A 22,848-nucleotide genomic window follows, 5' to 3' on the forward strand; every position below is an offset into this window, starting at 1 on the left:
ACTGGAAAGAAGTAGATGTAAAAGAGAAATGAGCCAGTCAGTTTTGAATATCGGCGAGAATAGGGTGTGAACCAACGCGAAGCGATTCCAGTGCATGTAGATGGCTGTGCGAGTCAGTATATATACTGCAGTTTGAGTACTGTTTAGCTTCTATGTGATCCAGGGCAAGAGAAATGGCGTACATTTCAGCAAAGAACACAGAAGCTGTAGAGGGGATTCTGCGCACAAACAACCGAACCGCAAAAAACAATGACAGAGCCCACATAGTCATTTGATTTTAAACCATCTGTATAAATAGGAATGGAAGGTTGGTTCGAAAAATGTTCAGCAAATAAAAGACAGTATTTCCAATCGGGAGTGTCTGCTTTTCTCAAATGACTTAAACAAAGGTCACATATGAAGACTGTAATAAGTCATGGTGGGATGACCTAACCAATGGATACAGCAATGTTATCCAAGGACAGACCCAATTCATCCAACTGCGCCTGGATACGAAAGCCAAAAGGATCAATGGCAGATTATCTGTTCTGAAAAAGCATGGTCACCGAAGAAGAAAAACACAACCTGAGGCGTACAGTAAAGATTGTTGCAAATGGCGGAGGTCTAGAGAAGGTTCATGGGACTGTGTATAAGCTCTGAACTGGAGAAGTGCGGAAAGCGCCGGTGCAGAGCCGAAGTCCCTAATGATGAACGGGGTCCAGTATCTTCAAGGCCGAGGTCCTGGCAGCACCATAGACCAGTTATCCATAGTCTAGTTATTGATCAAATAAGAGCAAGATATATCTTTAGCATAGAACATCGATCCCCAAGTGGTGAAAGAGAGGACAAGGAGGATGTTCAGTGCTCTTGGGGCTTATCTTCAACTGTAAGCTGACGTTTATACCACACAGCAAGTAGCTACAGGTCAAATGCACAAGAGCACTGAACATCCTCCTTGTCCTTCAGGAGCAGGGTGAATGCCTTGTTGGTGGCAAAAGTGGATGCAAACAATTTTAGAGAGAGACGTTAAAACCTTTTGCTGTGGTCCACTTCAGTAAACGACTGAGGGCAGTCTCTAGTTACCGCTCAATATAACTCATGTTCAACGACTGACATGAAATGTGAATGTCGTTGACATAGAACCCGTTTGAAACACAAAGAGGGAGTTGTTCAGTGATGGCAGTAATCTTTATACTGAAAAGTGTGACACTCAAAACACAGTCCTGAGGAACTCCAAGTTCCTGTAAAAAGAACAGGAAAATGTCGAAACCACACGAGTTTGGAATCGTGTGTCCATTAAAAATTTTTCAATAAAAATGGGCAAATGGCAACATAACCCATATACATGGAGGTCTCGCAAAATACCATACCTCCATGTTGTATCATAAGCCTTCTCAATGTCAAAGAATATTGATACAAGATGTCATTTGAGGAAGACTTCTCTGACGTTTCAAGTCAAATAAGGTGGCCCATGGTGGAGTGCTGTCATCAGAACCTAACTGGGTTCCGTGAGGAGGTTGATTGATTCGAGGAATCAAACAAGACGAGCATTAACCATCCTCTCTAAGGTCTTAAAGAGACAGCTCGTCAAAGCAATTGGATGGTAGTTTGAAGGAATCTTAGGATCCTTTCCAGGCCTAGAGAAAGAGAGCACAATAGTCCAGCACCAGGCTCATGATAAACATTCTCCTGCGAGATCCAGTTTAAAATAATCAGAAGAACAGCAAGAGAAAGAGGAGATAGATGGCGCAGCATTTCGTAGTGTATATCATCAGGCCCAACCAATATATTGTCAGACTGATGAAAGAACGGTTTGAATTCCACCAGTGTAAAGGGACGATTATAGTTACAGAGACAATCAGCTCGAAAGGAAAGAGTTGATCGCTATACCTGAGTCTTGATGGCTAAGAAGGTGGAGAAAAAGTAGAAGTGCAAAATATCCGGCAAAAGCTTTCACCTAGAATATCGGCGATGCTCTGGGTATCAGATACTTCCTGGCCATCAGAAAGCAAGATCAAGAGGGGAACAAAATTATATTGCCCACCTTTGGAATATTGTCCCATATGACTTTGGTACTGGTGGTAGAAGATATGCTGGTTGTGAACTTAATCCAAGATTCCTTCCGGCTTTGACGTCTTACTCACCAAACATGTGCATGGGCCCACTGGAAAGCGATGCAGTTTGAGAGTGTGGGATATCTATAGAAGGTATCCAAGGCATATTTTTGAGCCTTCTGTGCCATGTGGCAGGCAGGATTCCACCATGGACGAGGATATGGTGGAAAACGTGTCGAGGTTTTATGAATACATTGAGCAGTTGCTTGTATAATACAGTCAGTTACTGCTGCCACACAGTCGTCTATTAATGGCTTACAGATGATGGCAGGATCAAGTTCTGCAAGAGCAGTGAAAAAGAGCCAGTTTGCCTGATCCAGCTTCCACCGGGCCATGCGATTCGGGTGGCATCGACCACGGCCAGTCTCTCTCAAAATTATAGGAAAATGATCACTGCCTCGTGGATTATTGTCAATCCTCCATGAAAAATGGGAGAATAATGAAGGGGAACAAATTGAGAGATCAATAGCGGTAAACGACAGACTAGGTGTATGAAAATAAGTGGAAGAACCAGTATTGAAAAGAGAAAGGTTGTGATCAGAAAGCATATGCTTTACAGAGTGACCCCTCCTGTCAATATCAGTACTTCCACAGAGGAGATGATGTCCGTTAAAGTCCCCCAGGATTAAAAAGGGAGACGGCAACAGTTCAATGAGAGCATCAAAATCTGATTGATCACATGTCTCTCCAGGTGACAGGTAGAGTGAACAAACAGTGATGGTATGACACAAAAAAACACGGATGGCTATGGCCTCCAAGGGTGTGTTGAGTGACAAAGACAGGGTGGGCACATGCTGATCAACCAATAGTGCCACCCCTCCATGTACTCGTCTATCACACAGCCTGTTATTTCTGTACAGAGAAAACTGCCGAAAGGTGACTGTATCGGCAGGTTTCAGAAATGTTTCTTGTAAGAAAACACATACAGGATGGTAGGAAGCAATCAGTGTTTTGATGTCATCCAGATTAGAACGTAAACCTCAACAGTTCCATTGTATCAAGGTGGCCATTTTTAATGACACATAGGCGAAGTGGATGGAAAACCCTTCTGTTTATGGCTACGCCATTTTTCCTTACTGTCCTTATTCGGGGAGGTTTATCGACATCCATGAATCCTGTCCTGGGTTGGTTAGGCAGGTCTTTGTTGTTTGAAGGTATTCCAGTGAATGAGGACGTGAACGAATGATTATTTTGAATCTTAGAGTGGGAGGAGAAGATGTATCCGACGAAACGCCCGTACTCGGAACCAAATGAAGTGGATTTGCTGGAGTGAATGTAAGGGACAGAGAGGAGTGTTGAAGTTGATTCATAAACTTTTTAACCATGGTGGTCAAAAGACTTTTCATTTCTTTTGAGAACGATTCTCTTGGAGGCACAGAAAGATCTGTCTGTACTTCCACTGTAGTTGTGGAATGAACTGCAGCAGCATACGTCCGAGATGAAGTGGTAAACAACAACTTTCGAGCCTCAGGATAAGTAATGTTTTGAATCGTCTTCAAACGCTGCACCTCTTTTTCTTCCAATCATTTAGGGCAAGAACGAAAGTAGAATGGGTGAGAGTCATTGAAATTGATGCAATGAGGGTCTGTTTCAAGCTCACAAATATCGTGGCCCTTGCTACTGCAACGAGCACACGTCAAGGAACCACGACATGATGTCTTCGAATGGCCGAACCGTTGACACTGAAAACATCTGAGAGGGTTTGAAATGTATGGCTGTACCTTGCAATTAAGATAATTTGGTTTGATGGTGGCAGGTGGACGCGGTGATGTAAATGTCAGAATGAGGGCATTGGTTGGCATCATAATTCCGTCTTTGCAAGTGGAGAAACGCCTCACTGTAGAAACTCCTTGGGTGGAGAAACTAGCGAGAATCTCTGACTCAGGGATGTTCTTCAAATCCCTCTCAACAATAACTCCTCATGACGAATTCAAAGTAGCATGAGACGTAACTTCAATAGATATATCCCTAATCGCCTTTGAATGTAAGAGTTAACTGTGCTGAGATGTGGATATTTCCATCAATATGTCACCAGAATGGAGCTTTTTGACTGACTTTGGAGAGCCAGCAAGTTCCTCCATTTCCTTCTGAATGCAAAATGGAGACATTTGCCCTAAAGGTTTGTCTGAAAGAGAATGTAGTCTCAGAAAATGAGATACAGGTGTTACAGATGTTGAAGATTGCTGCTGAGAATATTCAAGACGTGGCCGTTTACCTATGGACTGTTTTTACCTTATTTTATTTAAGTTTTTATTCTGGTTTCGTAGGTGCCTCATTTTTCTATTGGATTTTGCTAATGGTACAAGTTGATTTTACTGGAAATGCGATATAATTGTCAATTCAAATTAATGTATTTTCTTTATTTCAATAAATTTCATTTTAAAAATTTCCGGAACTGTAGCTAAAAAATCCAACAATTTCGTAAAATACCGGAAACCTATTATCCAAAAATTCTAGAAACCTAGATTCGGCGAAAAACAAAGGCTTTATCCAAACAAACACACGTGTCAAATATATGTTACATGCAGGCATCAGTTTAGCGTGCTGGTTTTATAAAATGTAAAACACATACAGAAGCCATATACTTCCCATCCTAAAATGTCGTATAGTGCCAAGTTTATGGTAATCACACGAATTCACAGCTCCTAAGATCAAATAAAAATGTCCGCTCAGGTATACTCTATATACATGACTGTATATAATGTATATAACTGTATGTAACATGACTGTATATAACAATCGTATTATACAGTATTTGTGATCAGAGTGCACGTGGAACATTCCATTTCATCGGTTCCACCATGAAAGAATTCCGAATGGTTATTCCGTGTTGTGGTAGTATCTCTCGTTTTAGTATGTTAACAAGTAACCAGATAACGTGTTTCAAACCACTCGAATAATTTGTGGAAACTCAGTAGCTTGCAAACTATGAAAAAAAAAAGACAAAAACACACAAATATAAATAAACACAATTTGTAACCAGGCACAACTTTTTAAGGTAACGTATTCATAAGAGTTTGAGTACAAAACTCCATAAGTTTCTTGTTGTGCTCGATAAAATTATTTGATACTGCTAAAGTTAGGGAGGAAAACAAAAACAAACAATCCTGTAAGTAGAAGTTGAAGAAATGATTTCATGAAGCAGTCGTCTGTTCGTGTCATATTTCTCATAGTCTTGAGTGTGTTCGTTTACAACTATTCACAATTAGTAACAGTCATCACCCAACTATTTTTTCTATCGTCTGGTATGGGTACTAAAACTTTTACTAAAATAAAGTAGAGACAACGTTTCGACCTTCTTAAGTCATCTTCAGTTTAACAAGTATTAACTACCAAACCCCTGATATTTTACCCTAAAATGTGTTCTGCTTTTCTTATTTGACTTGCCCCTAAATTATCCTTATTCTTTATCGTTAATGTGTAGATGACCTAAGAAGGTCGAAACTTTGTTCTCTACTTTATTTTAATAAAAGTTTTAATACCCATACCAGCCATCTTGGGATACATTTTTACCTCAATTGGCTTTCTCGTCATCACGAAATAGTTTTCTATCGATCCATCTGTTATTTGTAAAACCATTTATGCACAAGTTTTCTTAGTTTCGGTTCGCCATTTATTTTTATAATGGTTTTAAAACCGTAAACATATAGCCAAAAAATATCTCGTAAGGCATGTTTTAAAATGACCCCTTACACTTGTAAGTATTTGGAGGGGAGTAGACAGTGTTCACTACACCAGCGAGCCTCACGTGCTCGATAAGTTCTTAATTGTCGAACCACATCAGTAGGCTTGACCCTCATGACTTTAAAACTCAACTTACTATTGGTTTACAATGCATTTACCACTTCATTTGATATTTGTCTTTTAAAAGTTTCAGCTGTCGTGGCGTTATAATCGTGATAGTTAAATCTACTATTTGATTAATAGTAGTCACAGAGACCTTAGGTTCTGCTGACTGGTTTCCCTCTCTCCACAAATATTTCTAAGTTAGGGATGAACATACCTGTGTAAATGTTTAGGTAGGAAATACCAACACCATTTTACTCAATATCGGGATGTATTTGGTCAGCGCACCCATACATGATCTGACTACATGTATAACACGTCACTTTGGTTAAAACACCCAGTCTCACTAAAATTGTAACAAATGTTTGAGACTCAACAAGTCAATGTAATTTCGTTTCAACACTTAGAACAAGAGACATTATATTACACATACATAAAAACGAACAAACCACTCGTACCTAGTCCTGGATAGATTTGTAATCGCTGCTAGTGAAGAACTACGACCAGTACCAAAGCCGTTCAGATCCATTCGTGACGGTAGCAGATGTAACAACACTGCGTGACGAACGATCACTTTACACGACTGGTATATAAAATAACGCTTCAATAGTCTTTGGTCACCTGTCATTCGAGACTTTTATAATTCTCATACTGGCAAATGTCGAAAGTAAAAAACAAACAAACTGACGTTACCAATCCACCGTTACTAGGATGACAAATATTTCGCTTGGTAACGACTAACTCTCGAAGCAGGATGTTTCAATCTTTATTTAGTCTGACCCCATCTTACCTGCTAAGCAGTACCGTTTTCATGGGCAAGTTCTGTATACAGACTAAGAGCATGTTAAAATATTTTTTTCCATACAAGATGCTTACATACATCATGTTCAGTTATGAGCAGAGTTCATGTTTGGACATCAATAAACTGCTGAAATACTTCGAGGACGGTAGCGAGCAAGAAATGTGGTAAGTGTAAATGAACTTTGACATATTAGTGCGTTATGACATCGTGTACGTAAAGGATAAATTTGAAGGGAATATAGCTAAAGTCTGGTTTTGAAGGGCAAATTAACGAGGGTGTTTATGCAACGAAAGATTTATCACGACAATTAAAAGCATAAGCAGAAAACAAAAGAAATAATGTATGATTACATTCAGTGTTCTAGAGGAACGATTTTAAGGTTTATTTATAAACAAAATTGTTGGTGCTGAACGTTTTATTTTTAAGGAGTTTGCGCAGTAGAACCACATAAAGCTCGTACATCTTACATTACATTTTTATGACGTTATTTTAACGACTGTAGACCTTTCAAAGCCCCTTACTCTTCTTATGTTCACACTCTTTTAAGCCCTTCGCTATATGTAGTCGAAAATCTAACTTACTCTAATTTTGGAGAGATGAAGGCTCTGTTTATTATATTTTCCAGTCGACTGTTCGTACCATACACCTACTGAGTGACCATCTAATTGATACAGATGTCCCTAAATTTACTGAGTAGGTTTCTGTAGCCCCCCGCTAGTACAGCGGTATGTCTCCGGATTTACAACGCTAAAATCAGGGGTTCGATTCCCCTCGGTTGGCTGAGCAGATATCCCTTTGTGGCTTTGCTATACGAAAAACACACACAAACTGTAGGTTTGCTTGGTATTTAGAAACCTTGATAAGTGTATCGTATACATGTAAAAATCATAACATACTTTTACTCCAAGGTAAGTATATCATTGTTATGCTTTTATTAACTACCAAACCCCTTGATATTTCACCCTAAAATGTGTTCTACTTTTCTTACTCGGCTTGTCCTTGAATTATCGTTACGCCGTTGAAATGATTTTCCAAATCATAAAGTACTTCCAGTTTTCTTTTCACTTACTGGAATATTCCTCGTTTAAAATTTCTAGTCATTTTAACATTGTGTTTACACGTGTAGAATTACAGATATTATTTAAACATTCGTTACGATTTCACTTCACCCGTTCTTATGATTTTTTCTTAGAAGGTACGCTAGATGAAACTTTACCAGAATGTTATTACATTTGTATTATTGGCCCGGCATAGAAAGGTAGTTAAGGCACTCGACTCAATTAGAGGGTCGCGGGTTCGAATCCCTGTCATATCAAACATACTCGCCCTTTCAGCTGTGGGAGGGCTATAATGTGACGGTCAGTCTAACTATTCGTTGGTAAAATACTAGCCCAAGAGTTGACGGTGGGTGGTGATGACTAGTTGCCTTCCTTCTAGTCTTACACTTCTAAATTAGTGACGGCTAGCGCAGATAGCCCTCGTGTAGCTTTGCGCGAAATTCAAAACAAACCAAACATTTGTATTATCAAATTTACGTATTAAATTTATAATGGAACTTAACCCTTAAATTAAATGAATACAAAAACAACGAGAGTAGAGAAGAAATAAAAATGCTCGAATGGTAACACATAGTAAAGGAAGATTTTTTTTTTTTTAACAGACGAGTTACGATGTTAAGAATAATGTTTTTGTGGTACCAGATAGTTTCATTAATTAAACGATGTTAAGAATAATGTTTTGTGGTACAGATAGTTTCATTAATTAAACGATGTTAAGAATAATGTTTCTGTGGTACCAGATAGTTTCATTAATTAAACGATGTTAAGAATAATGTTTTTGTGGTACCAGATAGTTTCATTAATTAAACGATGTTAAGAATAATGTTTCTGTGGTACCAGATAGTTTCATTAAGATGTTAATGAATAATGTTTTTGTGGTACCAGATAGTTTCATTAATTAAACGATGTTAAGAATAATGTTTCTGTGGTACCAGATAGTTTCATTAATTAAACGATGTTAAGAATAATGTTTTTGTGGTACCAGATAGTTTCATTAATTAAACGATGTTAAGAATAATGTTTCTGTGGTACCAGATAGTTTCATTAATTAAATTGTAAGATTAAAGAACGTATCACTCACTGAAAGGCTTTTATATCCTTTGTTAAGCCTAATATTTCTGAAAGTGAAAGGCTAGCCAAGCCTAACATTCGTAACGTCTATTAAAACCGGTCTAAGATCTTCTCTGTGGGCGATAATTTCATGTGACCCTAAATAACTTCCATTAAGATTATCTTTCACTCCCTCCCATCCACCCCATGGTTTGATTCAAATCTAGGACGCATTAGGGGAAAACACCACATGCCATTTGTTTGCTCTTTGTTGTACAAAAGATACTGTCGTGTCAGGAACAAGCAAACTTTCACATGAACAAATGAAATTTTGAGACTTACACATCATGTTTTGCTTCTTATTCAACACAAAGGCCAATGTATCTGGCTTCCAGCAAATGACGAAATCTTACAATTCTTGTCAGTGACGCAATTTAAATAAAACGTGCTTAAAGAGCAGACTTTTCGAGTGCAATTGGGTATTCACTCATATTAATAATAATAAACATAACATAATAGAAAGAAACAGATAAAGTAACAGGTAGACACACGATCACTACTTTTACACAGACAAGAGGATTTTTTAAGCACGTTCTGTGCGATTATTTCATGTTTCAGTGAATCCTTACTCTAATGTATCATGCTGGCAAGGAAATCAGTATGATCTTGCTGTAATAAATAACGGATATAAACAAAAACTGGTGTAATATTTAAATATATTAACTAAAATTAATGTTGTAAGCACACGAGGCTTACAAATATACGAACTGTTTCTGGTTGCGAAAACTATATAAACTTGGTTTAGAATCAAACTAATATCCTAGTTGTAATTGTCTTTTGTCACACGTGAGGAAGTGCAAACATTACTCGTGTTGTTAATCTAACTGTATCGCAGTTTAAGATCGTACCTTCAAAAGCTTTGACATATAGTTAGTTACTTGTATTGTTGATCTAAGTGTATTGTATTAGTTCCAGATTGTTTTTTTGTTGTTTTTTTTGCACAAGGTTACACAAAAGGCTATCTGCACGCAGCTATCCTTAATTTTAAGCTGATTGGGTGGAAGAAAGAGCAGCAAGTGAACATTTTTCACACCATTCCTAGGGTAACTATTATCTGACAAGATAGCGACAATTGCCGGTCACTCTTGTAAAATACCCACGTTCACAAACCGCACAGCACTTTTTTTTTTGTGTGTGCTAACCATAGCTTTACCTGTTTCATTAATTGTGTTCACAAGTGAGTAATGGAAGAGATTTATCGGCAATTAACCATTAGCGGTTTCAGATCGTCTAAATCTTATAAATTTCCTGTAAGATTTTATATTCTTGTGCACAGGATACGCACCTGATAATTTACTACTAATTTTACTTTTTGATATACTAATTTGCAATATCAAATGTTTCTAATTAGTGTTTAATATATTTATAAGCTGCTATTTTTCTTATTATTCTATAATACATAATCAGTTCGAACAAAATTCTTAATTTCGAAAATAAAGCTCACACTAAAATATCCACGGATTATGTTTCTAGTAGGTTAGTTCACGGACTTACAGCGCAAAAATCCGGGGTTTGATTCCCCATGGCGGACGGAGCGCAGATAGCCTACTGTGTCATGTGGCTCTGAACCAAAATGAGGATTTCACATATAATAAAATACAAAAAATATTGTTTCACGTTTTACTTCATATTTTATTTTTATATAATGCCAGATTTTTAAAATTGTATTCATTATATCTGCAAAAATAAATAATATCGTAGGTCTTTTTTTTTTTTTTGTATATAATTTCCACCTTATTTGTCAGAGTAGGATTTAAAAGTTTCATTACTAGTTCCATACGTAGAATATACGATTTTCCCTTCCACACCGATGAAAGGCAAAGTGTTACATGGTAGTAATTAACATAATCTGGTTTGGTATGTTTTCAATTTCGCGCAATGCTACACGAGCGCTATCTGTCCTAGCCGTCCCTAATTTAGCAGTGTAAGACTGGAGGGAAGGCAGCCAGTCATCACCAAATCTTGGGCAACTCTTTTACCAACGAATAATGGGTTTCATCGTCACATTATATCACCCCCATGGTTGAAAGGACGAGTATGTTTTGATGACGGGGATTCGAACCCGCGACCCTCAGATTACGAGTCGAGTGCCTCGACCACCTGGCTAGGCCTGGCCAACATAATTTGCTTCCACCCTTAGCTGCTTACCCAAGGAATATTAAGCAGACTTTAATTCATTACAATTGAACGTTAAGCCTACACCTCTGAAGTTTAAAGGTCGTTTTGATTTTTTTGTGTGTATGTGGCTTTTTTTCGGTATGAAGAAACAGAATCGCCAGGTTTATCCAGACGATGTTTCATTTTTGAAACGTGGAATCCTTAACAATATTTCATTTTTCAAAAAGTCACGTGTAAACAAAATTTAGTATCGTTAATCTTGTAAGGAAGAATAGTTTTAACAGCAATTGTTAGGCTTCGCATTTCGTGCTTTTACTCCAACAACTCGTTAAGCAACATGTGCGGGGTAGACCTTTGAATTAAGTTGTTTTTCATGCTCAAGTTTCGTCAACGCTACGAATAACTTTGTACTTGCCCAAATTGATTTTTTTTTTTTCTGTGAAGGTGAATTGTTTCTGCGTGTTTCTATAGAAATCAATACATACCTACCATATATAAAATATCTATTTTCTTATTAGCCTCATCGGGCTATTTGCTATGTCCGCCGAGGAGAATTGAACCCCTGATTTTTAGCATTGTAAATCCTTAGATTTACCGCTCTATCAGCGGGGGAACATATACAAAGTTTCTATGTAAAATAATAATAATAATAAAGAGAAAGAAAACAATGTATTACTTTTTTTTATCGGCAACAACAGTAACAGATTCAAGTGACTGCCAACAATAAATTTAACAAGGGAGTGATAAAGTATAACAATTTTCGTTTTTTAACAATCCGTGTAGTTTTGTTCAGCGATTTAAAATATCGTGGTCAGTATAGTTTTCACTATATTGAAAATTTATATCTTAACAAGGAAACGTAAAATGTCCATCGACACGTGCTAACCGTCGTAAAATAGAGCAGTTTGTTATATTCGGTAAATGTGAAATACACTCTAAATAATTCGTTATATATCTAATTTCCATAATACCTTATATTCAGGCGCATGCCATTCGTTGAATTGTTCTTGTAGTGAAGACTGTTGTTCTCATTATAATTCATGAATATTTTTATTAGTTTGGGATACTCAAAAATACCTTTGGTTAAAAACCGACACTTACAAAAAGAACGTTTTCACTAATATAGAAAATGGCCCAAAATGTGCTTACTCGAGGGCTGTAAACTAATCGTCCTTACGTTTTTATCGCCCCACACTCCCCCCATGTGGTTAAACGGTAACCGTGGAGATTTACAACGCTAAAAATCGAGATCTGATACCCGTGATGGGAACATCACAGACATATCACCGTGTAGCTTTGTGATAATTAAAAACAAATAAAAAATAACTCTTATCTGTTTCAGATTATTGGACAAATACAAGTAAACAACACATTATCTTTACACACACGAAGTGATAGAGTAATTACCCCTTGAACAATCTGTATTGTTACGAACAAGAGAACAGACGTTCTATTTATTTACCAATAAATACGTTAATCCCATTTTATATATGCACACTGTTTTGTTTTTATCGAAAAGATGTGTGATGGAAAAGACTATCTCCAAATTGAATGAGTTCACTCGTGTGTCTAGAAATCACGAGGAGCCTCATCAGGGCTCGAAATTAGCGGGAACCCAGGAGCCAATGGTCCCCCAAAAACGTCGGTGGGTCTATAAGATCAAAAATGTCATTCAAAGTTTGACTTCACATCATATGATCTTGTAAGTTGTTTGGAGAAACTTCTTTACTGTATGTTTGTTTTTCGAATTTCGCACAAAGCTACATGAGGGCTATATGCGCTAGCCGTCCCTAATTTTGCAGTGTGAGACTAGAGGGAGGGCAGATAGTCATCATCAACCACCGTCAACTCTTGAGCTACTCTTTTACCAACGAATAGTGGGATTGACCGACACATTATAACGCCCCCACGGCTGATAGGACGAGCATGTTTGGTGCGACTGGGATTTGAACCCGCGACCTCAAATTACGAGTCCAGTGTCTTAATCACTGGCCATGCAGGGTTTTTTTACTGTATGTATATTGTTTGTAAATGTAACCATGTTAGGGCTAATACTTTTGAATTCAACTTTACAGACTGCACTAGCCAAAAACACAATATTACTGTTTAACTGTTCATGTCCCAACTGGAAATCAGCAATTGCTGATTATTATAACGCACACTCAGCCTCATTCTGATTATTTATAGTAAAGCCATTATGCATTACTGTTAACGGTTTAACCTCAAAAACTGTAACGACTACAGAGGGTATACTTTGAAGTTTCATTAATTTTGAAATGGTTGAAATTATCAATAAATGTGTTGTGCAAAAACAAAAACAACAACAACTGAAATATAAACCTACGATCACTTTTTCCGTTTTTTATCGGAAGGAGTGGAAACCAGAAACTGACGTGTTGGTAAGTACATCTTCTATATATAACGTTGTAAGATTGTTGTGAGAGGCTAATCTTTGAGGCTCACAACCAAATTCGTTATTCACTACAGCCACAAGTTGAAAGGTTTTTACTGTCACTACACATTTGGAACTAAATCACTTTCTAAAACAAACAATGTATTCCAACCAAAGATCAAATGAACGTGACAATATTTGAAAGGAATCTTCAAATCGGTTACCCAAACATTTGTTTTTTTAACTGATATATTTTTAAAAAATGCTCCTAACTGTATCTCTATTGTGTATTTTACTTTAAATTTTCCAACCAAAGAGAAAAATACATAATTATAAAGAAAGCCTATATTGTGCTGGCTGAATAACTTGCATTTTAATCACCTCCAGGTTCGTAACGCATGCTTTTATCGAATGTATTTCAGAACTTGACCCTCACACTGTGTCACTTTTCACATTTGTCTAAATTCACGACATACATCGCCTTTACTGACAAAAAGGGCGTATTTATACATAAGGGACTGTTAGCTACGAGTGCAACGAACAGTTACGACAACTGCCCACCTTTATGGTTCTTGTTTTCAATCATTACCTTCCAACCTGAAAAAACAAAAATCTCTTCGTTTTTTGCCTCTCTAATTCAGAACTAATCCAACCAATCAGCACTCACGTTTGTCGAGGCGCAAGTATCTTTAAAATAACTTCTTAGAACTATTCATATTCATACATAACGAGGTTATGAAAGATTGTTTGTTTTTTGAATTTCGCACAAAGCTACTCGAGGGCTATCTGTGCTAGTCGTCCCTAATTTAGCAGTGTAAGACTAGAGGGAAGGCAGCTAGTCATCACCACCCACCGCCAAATCTTGGGCTACTCTTTTACCAATGAATAGTGGGCTATGAAATAATGAAATGGGATGTTATATAGCTGTCCAATAAATAGGCTAGTTATTTTGTAAGTATTGGTATATAGTGTTTTCTTTCTTTTTCTTTTGACACCGAAATTTGGTCATTTAAAACTTGGAATGGTCAGATGCATTTCATCTCTTCCTTCCTCCAGTGTATGTTATTGGTTCCTGACTTATGTTAACATGATTAAAACAAAACGATCAGAGCTAATCTTACGCACTCGCTCTGACCCCTTTCAAGATCATGTAGGTAATTATGGTGACAAAGGCACAAAAATACACTATCGCTTGATTTGGTTGTCTAAAGTTCTATACTTGGCAAACAGTTCAAGTTGTGTTCCGGAATTTCATATGTATTTTAACATGAGATCATTTACATAAATAACCCTTTTAATTTGGTCAAAATTATTTAATTTATAGTGGTCTAGTAATTAGGTGGTCTGTTTTATTTTGTATTTCAGGGGAAAAATGGGTAGGGCTATCATCATGTGTCCAGTATCTGTCCAGTTCACATAACAAGTATTCTTTTTTTTCCTTCCAGTTTTTCGCGAAGTAATTTAACGTACTGTTTTAGGAGTCTGTCGGTTATTGTTTTTATTTTTGCATATTTGTGTATGAATTTGGAGAAAGCTGATATAGGTACCATGTATGTTGGAGTAATGTGTTCTGTATTGTTTGTCCGGTTAAACTAGAGAGGTATTGTCGTTAGCTGGATAGTGGAGCAGGAATTATTTTCTATACAGAGGGCGGTTTATGGATTCCAGTAGGTCGGATGTGATTCAATTTCGGTTCGAGTCTTCCCTTGTGAAAGGGCGTGGAAAGAAGCGAAAGAAGGAGTCTTCTGTATCAACGAGGTGTGGCGGAAAGTTGGCAGAGGTATTGATCTGAGGGGGCCTAGCGAGTCAGATAGGAAGCGGTCAATGAAACCTTCGTACAGGAAGGGACTTATTAATTGTTTTGAACGTAAGGCTTCTGTGAAAGTAACATGCACAATTCATATAACTAACAAACTCCCCTGTTAAAATGTAATGAGATATTCCAAATCTTCAATTGTACTGTCGCCACGCGCTTTCGCTTACCTCACCAAAGAATGCAGTATTAACGGGAGCCACATGGCGTGTCACCACGAGATATTTCGCGGGAATAGCCCACGTAGATCATTGTCAAGCACACGATGTGAAATAGCTCTGTGCACAGGCTGCTGGTATCGACCATTTGTTAATTTACGGTTCGTAAAGAAATGGGTGGGGCATTGTTTTTTTTTTACCCTTTCTTCCGTTCAGTACGTCAACTTACATAAATAAATAAGAAACATTGTTTAAATGGGTGATATTTTATCCAATGGTAAATCATGTGCTGAAAGAAAAGAAGATGGGTACAGGGTCATGATTGTTAGCATACTCAGACATCAACTAAATAACACAACATCGTAATTGGGAATAAAGTAGTCTGGGTGGAGTTAGTTTTAATTTCTTGGCAATCGATTTTCCGTGATCGCGAAATTCGGCGAATTGATAAAACTATATAATACAAAACAACAACTTCAAATGAACATAAAACAATGATGTAAAAACAGAAACAATAATTAAATTTTCATGAAGGTCTCTCATACATTTACCACAGCTGTTTCATAACTTACTTTCACCTCATATGGTTCAAAAAGGGTAACCACAGATCGCTATTCCCTGAGGAAGAACTACGTAACATCTGTGGCTCCTCAGATATACTGTTGTCTGTACCAGCCAGCTTTGCTGAGGCAGAGAGAGGACTCAGGAAGATGATCAAGACCAACTTGAGATTCTGTCTTGGAGCTGACAGGATCAGTGATCAACTTCTGGTCATGCTCCACTCGCCTTCAATAAGTGACTTTCATCCCGTAACAGCTATTCATCTTTGTAACTCGGAATCATTTCAAGACCAACTTGAAATTCTGTCTTGGAGCCGACAAGCTCAATGATCAGCTTCTGGTTATGCTGCACCCACCTTCAATAAGTGGCTTTCATCCATAACAACTATACATCTTTGGAACGCAGGATCACTTCGCACGAGAAGACCAAATGTTGAAAGGATCCAGGCTGAAAAGCAGGTTCAGGAGAGTGAAGAGGAGTGACACAAAAGAAGAATCCAAAAACTGGATACTGCGACAAAATCGGATTCTGAAACTGACGCATACTAGTTTTCCTTACATTATTATTTATTTTGATTAGCAAAAAAACACTAATTTAACTCATCACCACTTAAGTTATTTTTTGAACTATTTTCGTGTTTCACGTATGTTGCTAATTTAAGGATTTTACTTATTAAAAATTCAAATTCCCAAACAACTAATTAACACGCTTCAAAACATTAACAATTAATAAAGAACTGATTGCTGTAAAGTCAGTAGTAATGTAAATGATACGATTTTTTCCATCTCTCAGTTAAAAGTGTTTGACATCTTACTGTAAATGGTTTTGGTTTTGAATTTCGCGCAAAACTACACAAGGGCTATCTGCGCTAGCTGTCCCTAATTTAGCAGTGTAAGACTAGAGGTTGGTTGGTTGATTTTGTGTTTTATGGCACAAAGCAGCTAGGTTATCTGCATCAAACATCCAGTAAAAGGAAAAAATAAAGTAAATGTAGTAAAATACATAAGAGGAAATGAAGATAAACCAAAACAGCAATTAAAAACATAAGTAGCATAAAACCAATGTTGACATCCAGTATACAATGTTAAGAGAGAAACCAGAGTAAAAGAAGTTGCAAAAGACTTTCTGTAGCATAATGGTAATTATCATAACCTGCCAGGAAGACTAACAGATAAGCACAAGAACCACCATCAGTCACATGAAGTTGGCCTTTCCAGTCCTGGTTCCGGGTTATGTATCATTACAGCCATTATCAAAAAGTAAAGTAATAAAAGTGTTAGAAGACATGTAGCAAAATTGAAAAAATCACTCACCAGGACGACTAACGGGTAGTTCAAACAGCAGTGTTAGTCACCTGAAGTTAGCTTTTCCAGTCCTCGTATAGAGTTATTTAATGTTACGGCCATTTTCTAATTTCAAATCGAACTAGAAAGATTGTGACTCTTAAAAGAGAACCACAATAAAAAAGGTTTAATGAATAAATATCCAACACTTAAATGAGATTAAAAAGATTAATAGCCATTAAAAAACTAAAAACTTTATCAAGGTGGACAGTGTCACCATCACCAATAACAATGTTACAGAAAAACCCTGGGAAAAAAGATGTTTAAAACACTGCCGTCGTTGAGAGTCGTAATGATGGAAAGAAAGTAATATGTGGCTTACAGTGATTTGAGTGTTACACAAACTACACACTGGTGCATCAGTTCCAGATAAAAGAAAACGAGTTAAAAAACTGTGACCAATGCACAGCCTAGTCAGAACAACTTCCTCCTTCCGATCTTTACGAAAGCAAGATGGCCAAAATCCAATATAAGGTTTTATTTGGAAAAGCTTGTTTACACATTGCTCACTCCAAGCCAACTGGCACGGAGTCGAGTCTTGAATGCAGGACGATTGTCCACGTATGGAATAGGCACAGTGGTGATAGTGCCAGAGCAGATAGATTTAGCTGCCGTGTCTGCAAGCTCGTTCCCGCGAATACTAATGTGGCCTGGTATCCAGAAAAACTGGATAGAAGTAGATGTTAAAGAGAGATGAGCCAGTCAGTTTTGAATATCGGCGAGAACAGGGTGTGAACCAACGTGAAGCGATTCCAGGGCCAGTACAGAACTTAGTAAGTCAATATACATAGTGCAATTTGAGTAATGTTTAGCTTCTATGTGATTCAAAGCAAGAGAAATGGCGTACAGTTCAGCAATGAACACAGAAGCTGTGGAGGAGAATCTGCGCACAAACCGCCGAACCACAACTAACCATGACAGAGCCCACACAGTCACCTGATTGTGAACCATCCGTATAAATTGGAATGGAAAGATTGTTCAAAAGATGTTCAGAAAATAAAAAACAGTACTTCCAATCGGGAGTATCTGCTTTTCTCAGATGAATTTAAGAAAGGCCACATTTAAGGGCTGTAATAAGCCATGCTGGGATAGGCAGACCAGTGGATTCTGCAATGTTATCCAAGGACAAGCCCAATTCATCCAATTGCGCTTGGATGCAAAGGCCAAAGCCAAAAAGAGCAATGGCAGATCGTCTGTTCTGAAAAAGTATGGCCCACCAAGAAAGGAAAACACAACCCCAGGTGGGATGCTTTGGTAAGGAACGAAGTTTCGAAGAATATAGTAAAGACAGTTGCAAAGGGCGAAGGTGCATAGAAGGTTCATGAGATTCTATGTATAAGGTCTGAACTGGGGTGGTGCAGAAAGCCCCAGTGCAGAGTCGAAGTCCTTGATGATGAATGGGGTCCAACATCTTTAAGGCCGAGGGTCTGGCAGAGCCATAGACCAATGATTCATAGTCGAGTTTCGATCGAATAAGGGCACGATATATTTTAACATCGATCTGCTGCCCAACTGGTAGTACAGAGAACACGGAGGATGTCCAGTGCTCTTGTGCACTTGACCTGTAGCTGCTTTAAGTGTGGTATAAATGTCAGCTTACAGTCAAAGATAAGCCCCAAGAACTTGGTCTCAGGGACCATAGGCAGTGAAATTTCACCAATGCGGAGTTCAGGATCAGGGTGAATACCCCGTTGGCGGCAAAAATGCATGAAAACTGTTTTAGAGAGAAAGAAATTAAAGCTGTTCCCCGTGATCCACTTCAGTACACGATTGAGGGCAGTTTGTAGTTGCCGCTCAATACATCTCATGTTCGACGACTGACACAAGATCTGAAAGTCGTCGACATAGAGCCCGTTTGCAACAGTGAGAGGAAGTTGTTCAGTGATAGCATTAATCTTTATACTGAAAAGTGTGACACTCAAAACACAGCCCTGAAAGACTCCAAGTTCCTGCAGAAAATAACGGAAAAGTGTCGAGCCCACACCAACTTGGAATCTCCTGTTCGTTAAGAAATTATTAAAAATCATGGGTAAATGGCCAAGTAACCCACATATATGGAGGTCTTGCGACATGTCATACCTCCATGTTGTATCATAAGCCTTCTCAATGTTAAAAAATATTAATACAAGATGATGTTGTTTGAGAAAGGCTTCTCTGATTGACGTTTCAAGTCGAATTAGATAATCCATGGTGGAGTGCTCTTGTCGAAACCCACACTGGGTGGACCAGAGAAGGTTATTTGATTCGAGGAACCAAACAAGACGAGGATTAACCATCCTCTCTAAGGTCTTAAAGAGACAGCTCGTCAAAGCAATTGGAAGGTAATTTAAAGGAATCTTGGGGATCTTTCTCAGGCTTAGAGAAAGGTAAGATAACAGCCTGGCGCCAGACATTAGGAAAAACTTCTCTTGCCAGATCTGGTTAAAAAGAATTAGAAGAATATCAAGAGAAACAGGAGATAGATGGCACAGCATGTCAGAGTGTACATCATCTGGTCCAACAGATGTACTGCCAGACCGATGAAGGGCCATTTTCAGATCCACCAGTGTAAAGGGACGATTATAGTCAAAGAGGCAGTCAGTTCGAAAGGAAAAAGGTGAACGCTTTGTCTGAGTCTTGATGGCCAAGAAGGTGGAGGAACAAACAGAAGTGCTAGATACCCGGCAAAAGCTTTCACCTAGAGTATCGGCGATGCTCCAGACATCAGCTACCTCTTGGCCATTAGAGAGTAAGATCGAGAGGGGGACAGAATTGTAGTGCACACTGACCTTTCAAACCCTGTCCCATATGACCTAGGAACTGGTAGTAGAAGATATGCTAGTTGTGAATTTAATCCAAGATTCCTTCTGGCTTGAAGTCTTACCCACCTAGCATGTGCACCGGCCCGTTGGAAAGCGATGCAGTTTGAAAGTGTAGGATATCTACGGAAAGTATCCCAAGCCCGTTTTTGAGCCTTCCGTGCCATGTGGCAGGCAGGATTCCACAACGGACGAGGATATAGTGGAAAACGTGTCGAGGTTTTACGAATATATTGAGCAGCTGCTTGTATAATACAGTCAGTTACTACTGCCACACAGTCGTCTACTGATGGCTGACAGACGATGGCAGGATCAAGTTCTGCGAGAGCAGTGAAAGTGGACCAGTCTACCTGATCCAGCTTCCACAGGGGCACGCGGGTAGGGTGGCATCGACCACGGCCAGCCACTCTCAAAAGTATAGGAAAATGGTCACTGCCTCGTGGATTATTGTTAACCCCCATGAAAAATGGGAGAATAATAAAGGGGAGCAAACCAAGAGATCAACAGCGGTAAAGGACAGACTAGGTGCATGAAAATAAGTACAAAAACCAGTATTGAAAAGAGAAAGGTTGTGATCAGAGAGCATATGCTCTACAGAGCGACCCTTCCTGTCAATAACAGCGCTTCCCTAGAGGGGATTATGTCCATTAAAGTCCCCCAGGATTAGACATGGAGACGGCAACTGTTCAACGCCAGCATCAAGGTTTGATTGATCACATGTCTCTCCAGGTGACAGGTAAAGTGAACAAACAGTGATGGTATGACCCAAGGAAACACGGATGGCTATGGCCTCCAAGGGTGTGTTGAGTGACAAAGACAGGGTGGGCACATGCTTATAAACCAATAGTGCCACCCATCCATGTACTCGTCTATCACACAGCCTATCATTTCTGTACAGAGAAAACTGCCGAAAGGTGACTGTATCGGCAGGTTTCAGAAATGTTTCTTGTAAGAAAACACATTCAGGATGGTAGGAAGCAATCGGTGTTTTGATGTCATCCAGATTAGAACGTAAACCTCAACAGTTCCATTGTATCAAAGTGGCCATTTTTAATGATGCATAGGCGAAGTGGCTGGAGAACTCTTCTGTTTATGACTACATCTTTTTTCCTTACTGTCCTTATTCGAGGGAGGTTTATCGACCTCCATAGATCCTGCCCTGGGTCGACTGGGCAGGTCTTTGTTTTTGGAAGGGGATTCCAGTGACTGAGGACGCGAACGAATGATTGTCTTGCATCTTAAGGTGGGAGAAAAAGATGTATCTGAAGAAATGCCTGTACCTGGAACCAAAGGATGTGGATCTTGGGGTTTGTAAGAGCGTATGGAATAAACAGAGGTAGGTGTAGAAGTTGATTCATCAACCTTTTTAACCATGGAGGTCAAAAGGCTTTTCATTTGTTTTGAGAACGATTCTCTTGGAGGCACAGAGAGATCTGTCTACACTCCCACTGCAGTTGTGGAATGAAGTGCAGCAGCATATGTCCGAGATGAAGTGGTGGACAGCAATTTCCGAGCCTCAGGATAAGTAATGTTATGAGTCGTTTTCAAATGCTGCATATCTTTTTCCTCTAATCATTTAGGGCAAGAACGAAAGTAGGAAGGGTGAGAACCATTGCAGTTGACACAATGTGGATCCGTTTCACACTCATAGGCATCGTGGTCCTTTCCACCACAACGAGCACATGTCAGGGAACCACGACATGACGCCTTAGAGTGGCCGAACCTCTGACATTGGAAACATCGGAGAGGGTTTGAAATGTACGACCGTACCCTGCAATTTAGATAACCTGCCTTGATGGTGGCAGGAGTATGTGGTGATGCAAATGTCAAAACGAGGATATTTGTCGGCAGTGTAACTCCATCTTTGCGAGTGGAGATGCGCCTCACTGCAAAAACTCCTTGAGTGGAGAAACCAGCGAGAATCTCTGACGTTCTTCAAATTCCTCTCAATAATAACTCCTCGTGATGAATTCAAGGTAGCATGAGGGTTATCCTCAATAGGTACATCCCCAATTATCTTTGAATTCAAGAAGAGTTCACTGTGTTGGGATGTGGATGTTTCAACCAATATGTCTCCAGATCGAAGCTTCTTTACTGACTTTGGAGAGCCAGAAAGTCCCTCCAATCCCTTCTGAATAAAAAAGGGGGACATTTGCCCTAAAAGTTTTCTGAAAGAGAATGTAATATAAGAAAATGAGGTACGTGTGTTACAGATAATGAAGATTGCTGCTCAGAGTCTTCAAGACGTGGTCGTTTACCTGTTGACTGTTTTTTCACTATTTTATTTACATTTTTATTTGTAGGATCCATAGGAAAAAAAAAATTCCGGAGCCCACTGACCCCACCCACCATGGAGCCCTACGAGGGGACGCACTACAATGTCAAGCAGGGACACTGCAGCAACGCCAGAGTTTCGTGAGCACTATACCCAAACATCAGCATCAGATACAATGTCCACAACATCCGTTGAGAACTTCCAACACTGGTTCTTGGTTGACTCTAGCCCAAGTGTATCAGTCGATTGACCCAAGGTGGGCCACCCAAAGGCCACCCGTCTACAGGAATTCAAGGCCAAAGGATCCTCGCCTCCCCTTCACAGGTCGCCACGCACGGTAAACACGTGGGTGGATGTTTATATCCCAGAGGAGGTAACCTGAAAGAACAGAACCTTCCCTGGGAGGCCCCCTCGCCACGTAGAGGAATCCACACCGAGGGGAAGACTAGAGGATTTTGGTTTGGTTTGTTTTTGAATTTCGTGCAAAGCTACACGAGGGCTATCTGCCGTCACTAATTTAGTAGTGTAAGAGTAGAGGGAA

At 39.0% G+C, this 22,848-nt stretch overlaps 1 protein-coding gene across 3 annotated transcripts in view; it reads right to left on the reverse strand.

Annotated features, from left to right (window-relative positions):
- LOC143256541 (uncharacterized) overlaps positions 1-22,848 on the reverse strand; it is a 40,766-nt gene that overhangs the window by 13,131 nt on the left and 4,787 nt on the right. Inside the window, exon 2 of one of the 3 annotated variants that reach the window (XM_076513897.1) lies at positions 15,903-16,338. The exons of the other annotated variants lie outside the window; for them this stretch is intronic. The gene's annotated coding sequence lies outside the window, so the exon portion shown is untranslated. The remainder of the gene's footprint in view (positions 1-15,902; positions 16,339-22,848) is intronic. 3 annotated transcript variants of the gene reach the window in all.

The sequence above is a fragment of the Tachypleus tridentatus genome, chromosome 7, assembly GCF_004210375.1.
Source record: "Tachypleus tridentatus isolate NWPU-2018 chromosome 7, ASM421037v1, whole genome shotgun sequence".
Classification (NCBI taxonomy): Eukaryota; Metazoa; Arthropoda; class Merostomata; order Xiphosura; family Limulidae; genus Tachypleus; species Tachypleus tridentatus.